A 17,322-nucleotide genomic window follows, 5' to 3' on the forward strand; every position below is an offset into this window, starting at 1 on the left:
TTCTGCTCGAACGGTGAAGAGGAAGGCCGAACGGATGCACGTACGTGCGAATTCTGCTCGAACATTGCAGTGGGAGGCCGATCGAACGCACGATATTTCAAATTCCGCTTTAACGGTGCTGAGGGAGGCCAATCGGACGCATTTACGTTCGAATTCCTCTCGAATGTTGCAGACGGAGGCCGAACGGACGCATGTGCGTTCGAATTCCGCTCGATCCGTGCAGAGGGAGGCCGAACGGACGCTCGTACTTTTGAATTCCGCTCGTACGGTTCATAGGGAGGCTTGACTTACGAACGTACATTCGAATTCCTCTCGAATGTTGCAGAGGTAGGCCGAACGTACGCACGAACGTTCGAATTCCGCTCCAACGATGCAGAGGGAGGCCGTTTGGACGCACGTACGTTCGAAAGCCACACAAACGGTGTAGATGGAGGTCGAACGGACGCATGTACGTTCGAATTCCGCTCGAACGGTGCACATGGAAGCTTAACGGACGAACGTACGTTCGAATTCCGCTCGAACGTTGCAGAGGGAGGCCGAACGGACGCATGTACGTTCGATAACGCTCGAACAGTGCAGATGGAGGCCGAACGGACGCACGTACGTTCGAATTCCACTCGAACGGTGCAGAGGGAGGCCGAACGGACGCATGTACGTTCGAATTCCAATCGAACGGTGCAGAGGGAGGCCGAACGGACGCATGTACGTTCGAAATCCGCTCGAACGGTGCAGAGGGAGGTCGAACGGACGCATGTACGTTCGAATTCCGCTCGAACGGTGCACATGGAAGCTTAACGGACGAACGTAGGTTTGAATTCCGCTCGAACGTTGCAGAGGGAGGCCGAACGGACGCATGTGCGTTCGAATTCCGCTCGAACGATGCAGAGGGAAGCCGAACGCACGTACGAACTTTTGAATTCCTTTCAAACGGAGCAGAGGGAGGCCGATCCGATGCACGTACTTTCGAATTCGGCTCGAATGGTTCAGAGTGGCCCGAACGGATGGTACAGAAGGAGGCCGAACGGATGCATGTATGTTCGAAATCCCTTCGAACGGTGGAGATAGAGGCCAAACAGATGCACGTACGTTCAAATTCCGCTCGAACGGAGCTGAGGGAGGCTTAACGTACGCACGAACGTTCGAATTCCGCTCGAACGGTGCAGAGGGAGGCCGAACGGACGCATGTACTTCGAAATTCGCTCAAACCGTGCAGAGGGAGGCCGAACGGATGCACGCATTTTTCAATTCCGCTCAAAAGGAGCAGTAGGAAGCTTAACGGATGCACGTTCGTTCGAATTCCGATCGATCGGTGCAGAGGTTGGCCGAATCGACGCACGTACGTTCGAATGCCACTCGAATGTTGCGGAGGGAGGTCGAACGGACGCATGTACTTTCGAATTCCGCTCGAACGATCGGAGTGAGGTGTAACGTACGCACGTACGTTCAAATTCCGCTCCAACGAAGCAGAGGGAAGCTGATCGGACGTACGTACGTTCGAATGCCACTGGAACAATACAAATGGAGGCCGAACGGACGGACGTACATTCGAATTCCTCTCGAACGGTGCAGAGGGAGGCCGAACGGACTTATGTACGTTCGAAATCTGCTCGAACGGTGAAGAGGGAAGCCGAAAGGAGGCACGTATGTTCGAAGTCCGTTTGAACCGTGCAGAAGGAGGCCGAACAGATACACGCATGTTTGAATTCCGCTCGAAAAGTGCAGTAGGAGGCTTAACGGACGCACGTACGTTCGAATTCCGCTCGAACGGTGCAGAGGGAGGCCGATCGGACGCACGTACGTTCGAATTCCGCTCGAATGGTGAAGAGGAAGGCCGAACGGATACACGTACGTTCGAATTTCGCCCGAACGGTGCAGAGGGAGGCCGGACAGACGCACGAACACTCGAATTCCCCTCGAACAGTGCAGATGGAAGCTTAACGGACGCACGTAGGTTCGAATTCCTCAGGAATGGTTCAGAGGGGCCCGAACGGACGCACGTACGTTCGAATTCCGCTCGAACGGTGCAGAGGAAGCCGATCGGACGTATGTGCGTCTGAATGCCACTCGAACGGTACAGAGGGAGGTCGAACGGATGCATGTACGTTCGAATTCCGCTCGATCGTTACAGATGAAGGCCAAACGGACGCACGTACGTTCGATAACGCTCGAACAGTGCAGATGGAGGCCGAACGGACGCACGTACGTTCGAATTCCACTCGAACGGTGCAGAGGGAGGCCGAACGGACGCATGTACGTTCGAATTCCAATCGAACGGTGCAGAGGGAGGCCGAACGGACGCATGCACGTTCGAAATCCGCTCGAACGGTGCAGAGGGAGGCCGAACGGACGCATGTACGTTCGAATTCCGCTCGAACGGTGCAGATGGAAACTTAACGGACGAACGTAGGTTTGAATTCCGCTCGAACGTTGCAGAGGGAGGACGAACGGACGCACGTACGTTCGAATTCCAATCGAACGGTGCAGAGGGAGTCCGAACGGACGCATGTACGTTCGAATTCCAATCGAACGGTGCAGAGGGAGGCCGAACGGACGCATGTATTTTCGAAATCCGCTCGAACGGTGCAGAGGGAGGCCGAACGGACGCATGTACGTTCGAATTCCAATCGAACTCTGCAGATGGAGGCCGAACGGACGCACGTACGTTCGAAATCCGCTTGAACGGTGCAGAGGGAGGCCGATCGGACGCAGGTACGTTCGAAATCCGCACGAAAGTTGCAGAGGGAGGCAGAACGGACGCACGTACGTTTGAATGCCACTCGAACGGTACAGAGGGAGGTCGAACGGATGCATGTACGTTCGAATTCCGCTCGATCGTTACAGATGAAGGCCGAACGGACGCACGTACGTTCGAATTCCACTCGAACGGTGCAGAGGAAGGCCGAACGGACGCATGTACGTTCGAATTCCAATCGAACGGTGCAGAGGGAGGCCGAACGGACGCATGTACGTTCGAATTCCAATCGAACGGTGCAGAGAGAGGCCGAACGGACGCATGTACGTTCGAAATCCGCTCGAACGGGGCAGAGGGAGGCCGAACGGACACATGTACGTTCGAAATCCGCTCGAACGGTGCAGAGGGAGGCCGAACGGACGCATGTACGTTCGAATTCCAAACGAACGCTGCAGATGGAGGCCGAACGGACGCACGTACGTTCGAAATCCGCTCGAACGTTGCGGAGGGAGGTCGAACGGACGCATGTACTTTCGAATTCCGCTCGAACGACCGGAGTGAGGTGTAACGTACGCACGTACGATCAAATTCCGCTCCAACGAAGCAGAGGGAATCTGATCGGACGTACGTACGTTCGAATGCCACTGGAACAATACAAATGGAGGCCGAACGGACGTACGTACATTCGAATTCCTCTCGAACGGTGCAGAGGGAGGCCGAAAGGACGCACGTATGTTCGAAGTCCGTTCGAACCGTGCAGAAGGAGGCCTAACAGATACACGCATGTTTGAATTCCGCTCGAAAAGTGCAGTAGGAGGCTTAACGGACGCACGTACGTTCGAATTCCGCTCGAACGGTGCAGAGGGAGGCCGATCGGACGCACGTACGTTCGAATTCCGCTCGAATGGTGAAGAGGGAGGCCGAACGGATACACGTACGTTCGAATTTCGCCCGAACGGTGCAGAGGGAGGCCGATCGGACGCACGTACGTTCGAATTCCGCTCGAATGGTGAAGAGGGAGGCCGAACGGATACACGTACGTTCGAATTTCGCCCGAACGGTGCAGAGGGAGGCCGCACAGTCGCACGAACACTCGAATTCCCCTCGAACAGTTCAGATGGAAGCTTAACGGACGCACGTAGGTTCGAATTCCTCAGGAATGGTTCAGAGGGGCCCGAACGGACGCACGTACGTTCGAATTCCGCTCGAAGGTTGCAGAGGGAGGCAGAACGGACGCATGTACGTTTGAATGCCACTCGAACGGTACAGAGGGAGGTCGAACGGATGCATGTACGTTCGAATTCCGCTCGATCGTTACAGATGAAGGCCGAACGGACGCACGTACGTTCGATAACGCTCGAACAGTGCAGATGGAGGACGAACGGACGCATGTACGTTCGAATTCCAATCGAACGGTACAGAGGGAGGCCGAACGGACGCATGTACGTTCGAATTCCAATCGAACGGTGCAGAGGGAGGCCGAACGGACGCATGTACGTTCGAAATCCGCTCGAACGGTGCAGAGGGAGGCCGAACGGACGCATGTACGTTCGAATTCCAATCGAACGGTGCAGAGGGAGTCCGAACGGACGCATGTACGTTCGAATTCCAATCGAACGGTGCAGAGGGAGGCCGAACGGACGCATGTACTTTCGAAATCCGCTCGAACGGTGCAGAGGGAGGCCGAACGGACGCATGTCCGTTCGAATTCCAATCGAACGCTGCAGATGGAGGCCGAACGGACGCACGTACGTTCGAATTCCGCTTGAACGGTGCAGAGGGAGGCCGATCGGACGCAGGTACTTTCGAAATCCGCTCGAAAGATGCAGAGGGAGGCAGAACGGACGCACGTACGTTTGAATGCCACTCGAACGGTACAGAGGGAGGTCGAACAGATGCATGTACGTTCGAATTCCGCTCGATCGTTACAGATGAAGTCCGAACGGGCGCACGTACGTTCGATAACGCTCGAACAGTGCAGATGGAGGCCGAACAGACGCACGTACGTTCGAATTCCACTCGAACGGTGCAGAGGAAGGCCGAACGGACGCATGTACGTTCGAATTCCAATCGAACGGTGCAGAGGGAGGCCGAACGGACGCATGTACGTTCGAATTCTAATCGAACGGTGCAGAGGGAGGCAGGAACTTTCGAATTCCTTTCAAATGGTGCAGAGGTGGACGAGCGGACTTACAGAATTCCGATCGAACGGGGGAATTGGAGGTCGAACGGACGCACGTACGTTCGAATTCTGTTCGGTCGGTGCAGAGGGAGGACGAACAGACGAATGTATGTTTGAATTCCGCTCGAAATTTGCAGTGGGAGGTCGAACGGACGCACGTACTTTCGAATTCCGCTCGAATGGTGCAGAGTGAGGCCGAACGGACGCACGTACTTTCGAATTCCGCTCGAACGGTGCAGAGGGAAGACGAATGGACGCACGTACTTTCGAATTCTGCTCGAACGGTGCAGAGGGATGCTTAACGGACGCACCTACGTTCGAATTGCGCTCGAACGGTGCAGAGGGAAGACGAATGGATACACGTACGTTCGAATTAAGCTCGATCGGTGCAGAGGGAGGCCGAACAGACGAATGTATGTTTGAATTCCGCTCGAAATTTGCAGTGGGAGGTCGAACGGAGGCACGTAAGTTCGAATTCCGCTCGAACGGTGCAGAGGGATGCTTAACGGACGCAAGTACTCTCGAATTGCGCTCGAACGGGACAGAGGGAAGCCGAATGAACGCACGTACGTTCGAATTCCGCTCCAGCGGTGCAGAGGGAGTCCGAACGGACGAATGTATGTTTGAATTCCGCTCGAAATTTGCAGTAGGAGGTCGAACGGACGCACCAAAGTTCGAATTCCGCTCGAACGGTGCAGAGGGAGGCCGAACGGACGCACGAACGTTCGAGTTTAGGTCGAACCGTGCAGAGGGCGGCCGACTGGACGCACGTACGTTCGAATGCCGCTTGAATGGTGCAGAGGGATGTCGAAAGGACCCACGTCCGTTCGAATTCAGTTCGAACGGTGCAGAGGGAGGCCGAACGTACGCACGTACGTTCGAATTCCGCTCGAACGGTGCAGAAGGAGGCTGAACGGACGCACGTACGTTCGAATTCCGCTTGAACGGTGCAGAGGGAGGCAAAACGGACGGACCTACGTTCAAATTCCGCTCGAACGGTGCAGAGGGATGCCGAACAAATGCAGGTATGTTCGAATTCCGCTTGAACGGTGCAGAGGGAGGCCGAACGTACGTACGTACGTTCGAATTGCGCTCGAACGGTACAGAGGGAGGCCGAACGGACGAATGTGTTTGAATTCCGCTCGAAATTTGCAGTGGGTGGTCGAACGGACGCACGTAAGTTCGAATTCCGCTCGAACGGTGCAGAGGGAGGCCGAACGGACGCACGTACGTTCGAATTCCAATCGAACGGTACAGATGGAAGCTTAACGGACGAACGTAGGTTTGAATTCCGCTCGAACGTTGCAGAGGGAGGCCGAACGGACGCATGTGCGTTCGAATTCCGCTCGAACGATGCAGAGGGAAGCCGAACGCACGTACGAACTTTTGAATTCCTTTCAAACGGAGCAGAGGGAGGCCGATCGGATGCACGTACTTTCGAATTCGGCTCGAATGGTTCAGAGTGGCCCGAACTGACGCACGTACGTTCGAATTCTAATCGAACGGTACAGAAGGAGGCCGAACGGATGCATGTATGTTCGAAATCCCTTCGAACGGTGGAGATAGAGGCCAAACAGATGCACGAACGTTCGAATTCCGCTCGAACGGTGCAGAGGGAGGCCGAACGGACGCATGTACTTCGAAATTCGCTCAAACCGTGCAGAGGGAGGCCGAACGGATGCACGCATGTTTCAATTCCGCTCAAAAGGTGCAGTAGGAAGCTTAACGGATGCACGTTCGTTCGAATTCCGATCGATCGGTGCAGAGGGTGGCCGAATCGACGCACGTACGTTCGAATGCCAATCGAATGTTGCGGAGGTCGAACGGACGCATGTACTTTCGAATTCCGCTCGAACGACCGGAGTGAGTTGTAACGTACGCACGTACGTTCAAATTGCGCTCCAACGAAGCAGAGGGAAGCTGATCGGACGTACGTACGTTCGAATACCACTGGAACAATACAAATGGAGGCCGAACGGACGGACGTACATTCGAATTCCTCTCGAACGGTGCAGAGGGAGGCCGAACGGATTTACGTACGTTCGAAATCTGATCGAACGGTGCAGAAGGAGGCCGAACAGATACACGCATGTTTGAATTCCGCTCGAAAAGTGCAGTAGGAGGCTTAACGGACGCACGTACGTTCGAATTCCGCTCGAACGGTGCAGAGGGAGGCCGATCGGACGCACGTACGTTCGAATTCCGCTCGAATGGTGAAGAGGGAGGCCGAACGGATACACGTACGTTCGAATTTCGCCGGAACGTTGCAGAGGGAGGCCGCACAGACGCACGAACACTCGAATTCCCCTCGAACAGTGCAGATGGAAGCTTAACGGACGCACGTAGGTTCGAATTCCTCAGGAATGGTTCAGAGGGGCCCGAACGGACGCACGTACGTTCGAATTCCGCTCGAAAGTTGCAGACGGAGGCAGAACGGACGCACGTACGTTTGAATGCTACTCGAACGGTACAGAGGGAGGTCGAACGGATGCATGTACGTTCGAATTCCGCTCGATCGTTACAGATGAAGGCCGAACGGACGCACGTACGTTCGATAACGCTCGAACAGTGCAGATGGAGGCCGAACGGACGCACGTACGTTCGAATTCCACTCGAACGGTGCAGAGGAAGGCCGAACGGACGCATGTACGTTCGAATTCCAATCGAACGGTGCAGAGGGAGGCCGAACGGACGCATGTACGTTCGAATTCCAATCGAACGGTGCAGAGGGAGGCCGAACGGACGCATGTACGTTCGAAATCCGCTCGAACGGTGCAGAGGGAGGCCGAACGGACGCATGTACGTTCGAATTCCAATCGAACGCTGCAGATGGAGGCCGAACGGACGCACGTACGTTCGAAATCCGCTCGAACGTTGCGGAGGGAGGTCGAACGGACGCATGTACTTTCGAATTCCGCTCGAACAACCGGAGTGAGGTGTAACGTACGCACGTACGTTCAAATTCCGCTCCAACGAAGCAGAGGGAAGCTGATCGGACGTACGTACGTTCGAATGCCACTGGAACAATACAAATGGAGGCCGAACGGGCGTACGTACATTCGAATTCCTCTCGAACGGTGCAGAGGGAGGCCGAACGGACGCACGTACTTTCGAATTCCGCTCGAACGTTGCAGACGGAGGACGAACGGACGCACGTCCGTTCGAATTCCGCTCGAACGGTGCAGAGGAAGGCCGAGTGGACGCACATACGTTCGAATGCCGCTGGAACGGTGCAGAGGGAGGTTGAAGGGTCGCACGTACGATCGAATTCCGCTCAAACGGTACAGAAGGAGTCCGAACGGACGCATGTACTTTCGAAATCCGCTCGAACGGTGCAGATGGAGGCCGGAGGGACTCACGTACGTTCGGATTCCGATCGAACGGTGCGGAGGGAGGCCGAACGGACGCACGTATGTTTGAATTCCGCTCGAAAGGTGCGGGATGAGGTCGAACTGACGGACGAACCTTCGAATTCCGATTGAACGGTGCAGAGGGAGGCTGAACGGACGCATGTCCATTCGAATTCCGCTCGAACGGTGCAGTGGTAGGTCGAACAGAAACACGAACGTTCGACTTTCGGTTGATCAGTGCAGAGGGCGGCCTAGCGGACGCACGTACGTTCGAATTCTACTCGAACGGTGCAGAGGGAGGCCGAACGGACGCACGTACGTGCGAATTTAGCTCGAACATTGCAGATGTAGGCCGATCAGACGCAAGAAATTTCGAATTCCGCTTTAACGGTGCAGAGGGAATCTTAACGGACGCACGTACGTTCGAATTCCGCTCGAACAGTACAGATGTAGGCCGAACGGGCGCACGTACGTTAGAATATCGCTCGAACAGTGCAGATGGAGACCGAACGGACGCACGTACGTTCGAATTCCGCACGAACGGCGCAGAGGGACGCCGAACGGACGCACGTCCGTTCGAATTCCAATCGAACGGTGCAGAGGAAGGCCGATCGGATTCACGTACGTTTGAATTCCGCTCGAACGGTGCAGTGGTATGCCATACGGAAACACGAACGTTCGAATTTCGGTCGAACCGTGCAGAGGGTGGCCGAACGGACGCACGTACGTTCGAATTTAGCTCGATCGGTGCAGAAGGAGGCCGAACGGACGCACGTACGTTCGAATTCCGTCGAATGGTGCAGTGGGAGGTTCAACGGACGCACGTACGTTCGAATTCCGATCCAACGGTGCAAAGTGAGGCCGTACGGACGCACGTACGTTCGAATTCCGATCCAACGGTTCAAAGTGAGGTCGTACGGACGCACGTACGTTCGAATTCCGCTCGAGCGATGCAGAGGGAAGCCGAACGGACGCACGTACGTTCAAATTCCGCTCGAACGTTGCGGAGGAAGGTCGAACGGACGCACGTACGTGCGAATGCCACTGGAACGGTGCAAAGGGAGGTTGAACGGACGCACGTACGTTCGAACTCCGCTCAAGCGGTACAGAAGGAGTCTGAACGGACGCATGTACTTTCGAAATCCGCTCGAACGGTGAAAATGGAGGCCGAACGGATGAAAGTACGTTCGGATTCCGTTCGAACGGTGCGGAGGGAGGCCGAACGGACGCACGTAGGTTTGAATTCCGCTCGAACGGTGTAGTGCTAGGTCGAACGGAAACACGAACGTTCGAATTTCGGTCAAACCGTGCATAGGGAGGCCTAGTGGACGCACGTACCTTCGAATTCTGCTCGAACGATGAAGAGGAAGGCCGAACGGACGCACGTACGTGCGAATTCTGCTCGAACATTGCAGTGGGAGGCCGATCGGACGCACGATATTTCGAATTCCGCTTTAACGGTGCTGAGGGAATCTCAACGGACGCACGTACGTTCGAATTCCGCTCGAACGGTGCAGAGGGAGGCCGATCGGACGCATTTACGTTCGAATTCCTCTCGAATGTTGCAGACGGAGGCCGAACGGACGCATGTGCGTTCGAATTCCGCTCGATCCGTGCAGAGGGAGGCCGAACGGACGCTCGTACTTTTGAATTCCGCTCGTACGGTTCATAGGGAGGCTTAACTTACGAACGTACATTCGAATTCCTCTCGAATGTTGCAGAGGGAGGCCGAACGGACGCACGAACGTTCGAATTCCGCTCCAACGATGCAGAGGGAGGCCGTATGGACGCACGTACGTTCGAAAGCCACACAAACGGTGTAGATAGAGCTCGAACGGACGCATGTACGTTCGAAATCCGCACGAACGGTGCAGAGGGAGGTCGAACGGTGCAGAGGGAGGTCGAACGGACGCACGTACGTTCGAATTCCGCTCGAAGCGAGCTGAGGGAAGTTTAACGTACGCACGTACGTTCGAATTCCGCTCGAACGGTCCAGAGAGAGGTCGTCCGGACGCACGTACGTTCGAATTCCGATCAAACTGTACAGAGGTAGGCCGAACGGACGCACGCACGTTCGAATTTCGCTGGAGCGGTGCAATAAAGGCCGAACGGACGCACGTACGTTCAAATTCCACTCGGACTGTGTAGAGTGAGGTCGAACGGACGCACTTAGGTTCGAATTCCGCTCGATCGGTACAGAGGGTGGACGAACGGACGCACGTAGGTTCGAATTCCACTCGAACAGTACAAAGGGAGCTCGAACGGACGCACGTACTTTCGAATTTCGCTCGAACGGTGCAGACGGAGGCCGTACGGACGCACGTACGTTCGAATTCCACTCGAACGGTACAGAAGGAGGCCGAACAGATGCATTTACGTTCGAAATCCCCTCGAACGGTGGAGATGGAAGCCGAACGGATGCACGTGTGTTCGAATTCCGCTCGAACGGAGCTGAGGGAGGCTTAACGTACGCACGTACGTTCGAATTCAGCTCGAACGGTGCAGAGGGAGGCCGAACGGACGCATGTACGTTCGAATTCCGTACGATCGGTGCAGAGGGAGGCCGAACGGACGTACGTACGTTCGAATTCCGCACGAACCGTGAAAAGGGAGGCGGAACGGATGCACGCATATTTTAATTCCGCTGAAAAGGTGTAGTAGGAAGCTCAACGGATGAACGTTCGTTCGAATTCCGATCGAACGCTGCAGAGGGGTCCGATCGGACAAACGAACATTCGAATTCCGCTCGAGCGGTGCAATGGAAAGCTTAACGGGCTCCCGTACGTTCGAATTCCGCTCGAACGGTGCAGAGGAAGCCGATCGGACGTATTTGCGTTCGAATTCCGCTCGAACCGTGCAGAGGGAAGACGGAGGGAAGCACATACTTTCGAATTCCGCTCGAACGGTGCAGAGGAAGCCGATCGGACGTATTTGCGTTCGAATTCCGCTCGAACCGTGCAGAGGGACGACGGAGGGAAGCACATACTTTCGAATTCCACTCGAATGGTGCAGAGGAAGCCGATCGGACTTATGTGCGTTTGAATGCCACTCGAACGGTACAGAGGGAGGTCGAACGGATGCATGTACGTTCGAATTCCGCTCGATCGTTACAGATGAAGGCCGAACAGACGCACGTACGTTCGATAACGCTCGAACAGTGCAGATGGAGGCCGAACGGACGCACGTACGTTCAAATTCCACTCGAACGGTGCAGAGGGAGGCCGAACGGACGCATGTACGTTCGAATTCCGCTCGATCGTTACAGATGAAGGCCGAACGGACGCACGTACGTTCGATAACGCTCGAACGGTGCAGAGGGAGGCCGAACGGACGCACGTACGTTCAAATTCCACTCGAACGGTGCAGAGGGAGCCTGAACGGAGGCATGTACATTCGAATTCCGCTCGAACAGTTCAGAGGGAGGCCGAACGGACGCACATAGTTTCGAATTCCGCTCGAGTGGTGGAGAGGGAGGCCTAAAGGACGCACGTACGTTCGAATTCCGATCGAAATGTGCAGAGGGAGGACGAACGGACGCACGTACTTTCAAATGCTGCTCGAACGGTGCAGATGGAGGTCGAATGGACGCACGTACTTTCGAATTCCGCTCGAACGGTGCAGATGGAGGCTGAACGAACGCACGTACGTTAGAATTCCGCTCGAAAGGTACAGACGGATGCCGAACGGACGCGCGTACTTTCGAATTCCGACCGAACGGTGAAGAGGAAGTCCGAACGGACGCACCTACGTTCGAATTCCACTCGAACTGCGCAGAGGGAAGACGAACGGACGCACGTACGTTCGAATTCCGCTCGAACGGTGGAGAGAGAGGCCGAACGGACGCACATACGTTCGAATTCCGCTCGAACGGTGCAGTGGTAGGCCGAACAGAGACACGAACGTTCAAATTTCGGTCGAAACGTGAAGAGGGTTGCCGAACGGACGCACGTACGTTCGAATTCCGCTCGAACGGTGCAGTGGTAGGTCGAACAGAAACACGAACGTTCGACTTTCGGTCGATCAGTGCAGAGGGAGGCCTAGCGGACGCACGTACGTGCGAATTTAGCTCGAACATTGTAGATGTAGGCCGATCAGACGCAAGAAATTTCGAATTCCGCTTTAACGGTGCAGAGATAATCTTAACGGACGCACGTACGTTCGAATTCCGCTCGAACAGTACAGATGTAGGCCGAACGGGCGCACGTACGTTAGAATATCGCTCGAACAGTGCAGATGGAGACCGAACGGACGCACGTACGTTCGAATTCCGCTCGCATGGTGCAGATGGAGGCCGAACGGACGCATGTGCGTTCGAATTCCGCTCGAAGCGTGCAGAGGGAAGCCGAAGGGACGCACGTACTTTCGAATTCCGTTGGAACGGTGCGGAGGGAAGCCGAACGTGCGCACGTACGTTCGAATTCCGCTCGAACGGTGCAGAGGGACGCCGAACGGACGCACGTACGTTCGAATTCCAATCGAACGGTGCAGAGGAAGGCCGATCGGACTCACGTACGTTCGAATTCCGCTCGAACGGTGCAGTGGTATGCCATACGGAAACACGAACGTTCGAAGTTCGGTCGAACCGTGCAGAGGGTGGCCGACCGGACGCACGTACGTTCGAATTCCGATCCAACGGTTCAAAGTGAGGCCGTACGGACGCACGTACGTTCGAATTCCGCTCGAGCGATGCAGAGGGAAGCCGAACGGACGCACGTACGTGCGAATGCCACTGGAACGGTGCAAAGGGAGGTTGAACGGACGCACGTACGTTCGAACTCCGCTCAAGCGGTACAGAAGGAGTCCGAACGGACGCATGTACTTTCGAAATCCGCTCGAACGGTGCAAATGGAGGCCGAACGGATGAAAGTACGTTCGGATTCCGATCGAACGGTGCGGAGGGAGGCCGAACGGACGCACGTATGTTCGGATTCCGATCGAACGGTGCGGAGGGAGGCCGAACGGACGCACGTATGTTTGAATTCCGCTCGAAAGGTGCGGGATGAGGTCGAACTGACGGACGAACCTTCGAATTCCGATTGAACGGTGCAGAGGGAGGCTGAACGGACGCATGTCCGTTCGAATTCCGCTCGAACGGTGCAGTGGTAGGTCGAACAGAAACACGAACGTTCGACTTTCGGTCGATCAGTGCAGAGGGCGGCCTAGCGGACGCACGTACGTTCGAATTCTGCTCGAACGGTGCAGAGGGAGGCCGAACGGACGCACGTACGTGCGAATTTAGCTCGAACATTGCAGATGTAGGCCGATCAGACGCAAGAAACTTCGAATTCCGCTTTAACGGTGCAGAGGGAATCTTAACGGACGCACGTACGTTCGAATTCCGCTCGAACAGTACAGATGTAGGCCGAACGGGCGCACGTACGTTAGAATATCGCTCGAAAAGTGCAGATGGAGACCGAACGGACGCACGTACGTTCGAATTCCGCACGAACGGTGCAGAGGGACGCCGAACGGACGCACGTCCGTTCGAATTCCAATCGAACGGTGCAGAGGAAGACCGATCGGACTCACGTACGTTTGAATTCCGCTCGAACGGTGCAGTGGTATGCCATACGGAAACACGAACGTTCGAATTTCGGTCGAACCGTGCAGAGGGTGGCCGAACGGACGCACGTACGTTCGAATTTAGCTCGATCGGTGCAGAAGGAGGCCGAACGGACGCACGTACGTTCGAATTCCGTCGAATGGTGCAGTGGAAGGTTCAACGGACGCACGTACGTTCGAATTCCGATCCAACGGTGCAAAGTGAGGCCGTACGGACGCACGTACGTTCGAATTCCGATCCAACGGTTCAAAGTGAGGTCGTACGGACGCACGTACGTTCGAATTCCGCTCGAGCGATGCAGAGGGAAGCCGAACGGACGCACGTACGTTCAAATTCCGCTCGAACGTTGCGGAGGAAGGTCGAACGGACGCACGTACGTTCGAATATTGCTCGAACGGTGCGGAGGAAGGCCGAGTGGACGCACGTACGTTCGAACTCCGCTCAAGCGGTACAGAAGGAGTCTGAACGGACGCATGTACTTTCGAAATCCGCTCGAACGGTGAAAATGGAGGCCGAACGGATGAAAGTACGTTCGGATTCCGTTCGAACGGTGCGGAGGGAGGCCGAACGGACGCACGTAGGTTTGAATTCCGCTCGAACGGTGTAGTGCTAGGTCGAACGGAAACACGAACGTTCGAATTTCGGTCAAACCGTGCATAGGGAGGCCTAGCGGACGCACGTACCTTCGAATTCTGCTCGAACGATGAAGAGGAAGGCCGAACGGACGCACGTACGTGCGAATTCTGCTCGAACATTGCAGTGGGAGGCCGATCGGACGCACGATATTTCGAATTCCGCTTTAACGGTGCTGAGGGAATCTCAACGGACGCACGTACGTTCGAATTCCGCTCGAACGGTGCAGAGGGAGGCCGATCGGACGCATTTACGTTCGAATTCCTCTCGAATGTTGCAGACGGAGGCCGAACGGACGCATGTGCGTTCGAATTCCGCTCGTACGGTTCATAGGGAGGCTTAACTTACGAACGTACATTCGAATTCCTCTCGAATGTTGCAGAGGGAGGCCGAACGGACGCATGTACGTTCGAAAGCCACACAAACGGTGTAGATAGAGCTCGAACGGACGCATGTACGTTCGAAATCCGCACGAACGGTGCAGAGGGAGGTCGAACGGTGCAGAGGGAGGTCGAACGGACGCACGTACGTTCGAATTCCGCTCGAAGCGAGCTGAGGGAAGTTTAACGTACGCACGTACGTTCGAATTCCGCTCGAACGGTCCAGAGAGAGGTCGACCGGACGCACGTACGTTCGAATTCCGATCAAACTTTACAGAGGTAGGCCGAACGGACGCACGTACGTTCGAATTTCGCTGGAGCGGTGCAATAAAGGCCGAACGGACGCACGTACGTTCGAATTCCACTCGGACTGTGTAGAGTGAGGTCGAACGGACGCACTTAGGTTCGAATTCCGCTCGATCGGTACAGAGGGTGGACGAACGGACGCACGTAGGTTCGAATTCCACTCGAACAGTACAAAGGGAGCTCGAACGGACGCACGTACTTTCGAATTTCGCTCGAACGGTGCAGACGGAGGCCGTACGGACGCACGTACGTTCGAATTCCACTCGAACGGTACAGAAGGAGGCCGAACAGATGCATTTACGTTCGAAATCCCCTCGAACGGTGGAGATGGAAGCCGAACGGATGCACGTGTGTTCGAATTCCGCTCGAACGGAGCTGAGGGAGGCTTAACGTATGCACGTACGTTCGAATTCAGCTCGAACGGTGCAGAGGGAGGCCGAACGGACGCATGTACGTTCGAATTCCGTACGATCGGTGCAGAGGGAGGCCGAACGGACGTACGTACGTTCGAATTCCGCACGAACCGTGAAAAGGGAGGCGGAACGGATGCACGCATATTTTAATTCCGCTGAAAAGGTGTAGTAGGAAGCTCAACGGATGAACGTTCGTTCGAATTCCGATCGAACGCTGCAGAGGGGTCCGATCGGACAAACGAACATTCGAATTCCGCTCGAACGGTGCAATGGAAAGCTTAACGGGCTCCCGTACGTTCGAATTCCGCTCGAACGGTGCAGAGGAAGCCGATCGGACGTATTTGCGTTCGAATTCCGCTCGAACCGTGCAGAGGGAAGACGGAGGGAAGCACATACTTTCGAATTCCGCTCGAACGGTGCAGAGGAAGCCGATCGGACGTATTTGCGTTCGAATTCCGCTCGAACCGTGCAGAGGGAAGACGGAGGGAAGCACATACTTTCGAATTCCACTCGAATGGTGCAGAGGAAGCCGATCGGACTTATGTGCGTTTGAATGCCACTCGAACGGTACAGAGGGAGGTCGAACGGATGCATATACGTTCGAATTCCGCTCGATCGTTACAGATGAAGGCCGAACAGACGCACGTACGTTCGATAACGCTCGAACAGTGCAGATGGAGGCCGAACGGACGCACGTACGTTCAAATTCCACTCGAACGGTGCAGAGGGAGGCCGAACGGACGCATGTACGTTCGAATTCCGCTCGATCGTTACAGATGAAGGCCGAACGGACGCACGTACGTTCGATAACGCTCGAACAGTGCAGATGGAGGCCGAACGGACGCACGTACGTTCAAATTCCACTCGAACGGTGCAGAGGGAGGCCGAACGGACGCATGTACGTTCGAATTCCGCTCGATCGTTACAGATGAAGGCCGAACGGACGCACGTACGTTCGATAACGCTCGAACAGTGCAGATGGAGGCCGAACGGACGCACGTACGTTCAAATTCCACTCGAACGGTGCAGAGGGAGGCCGAACGGACGCATGTACGTTCGAATTCCGCTCGATCGTTACAGATGAAGGCCGAACGGACGCACGTACGTTCGATAACGCTCGAACAGTGCAGATGGAGGCCGAACGGACGCACGTACGTTCAAATTCCACTCGAACGGTGCAGAGGGAGGCCGAACGGACGCACATAGTTTCGAATTCCGCTCGAGTGGTGGAGAGGGAGGCCTAAAGGACGCACGTACGTTCGAATTCCGATCGAAAGGTGCAGAGGGAGGACGAACGGACGCACGTACTTTCAAATGCTGCTCGAACGGTGCAGATGGAGGTCGAATGGACGCACGTACTTTCGAATTCCGCTCGAACGGTGCAGATGGAGGCTGAACGAACGCACGTACGTTAGAATTCCGCTCGAAAGGTACAGACGGATGCCGAACGGACGCGCGTACTTTCGAATTCCGACCGAACGGTGAAGAGGAAGGCCGAACGGACGCACGTACGTTCGAATTCCACTCGAACTGCGCAGAGGGAAGACGAACGGACGCACGTACGTTCGAATTCCGCTCGAACGGTGGAGATAGAGGCCGAACGGACGCACATACGTTCGAATTCCGCTCGAACGGTGCAGTGGTAGGCCGAACAGAGACACGAACGTTCAAATTTCGGTCGAAACGTGAAGAGGGTTGCCGAACGGACGCACGTACGTTCGAATTCCGCTCGAACGGTGCAGTGGTAGGTCGAACAGAAACACGAACGTTCGACTTTCGGTCGATCAGTGCAGAGGGAGGCCT

This window comes from Octopus bimaculoides, chromosome 7 (assembly GCF_046866305.1).
Source record: "Octopus bimaculoides isolate indiv1 chromosome 7, ASM4686630v1, whole genome shotgun sequence".
Lineage (NCBI taxonomy): Eukaryota > Metazoa > Mollusca > Cephalopoda > Octopoda > Octopodidae > Octopus > Octopus bimaculoides.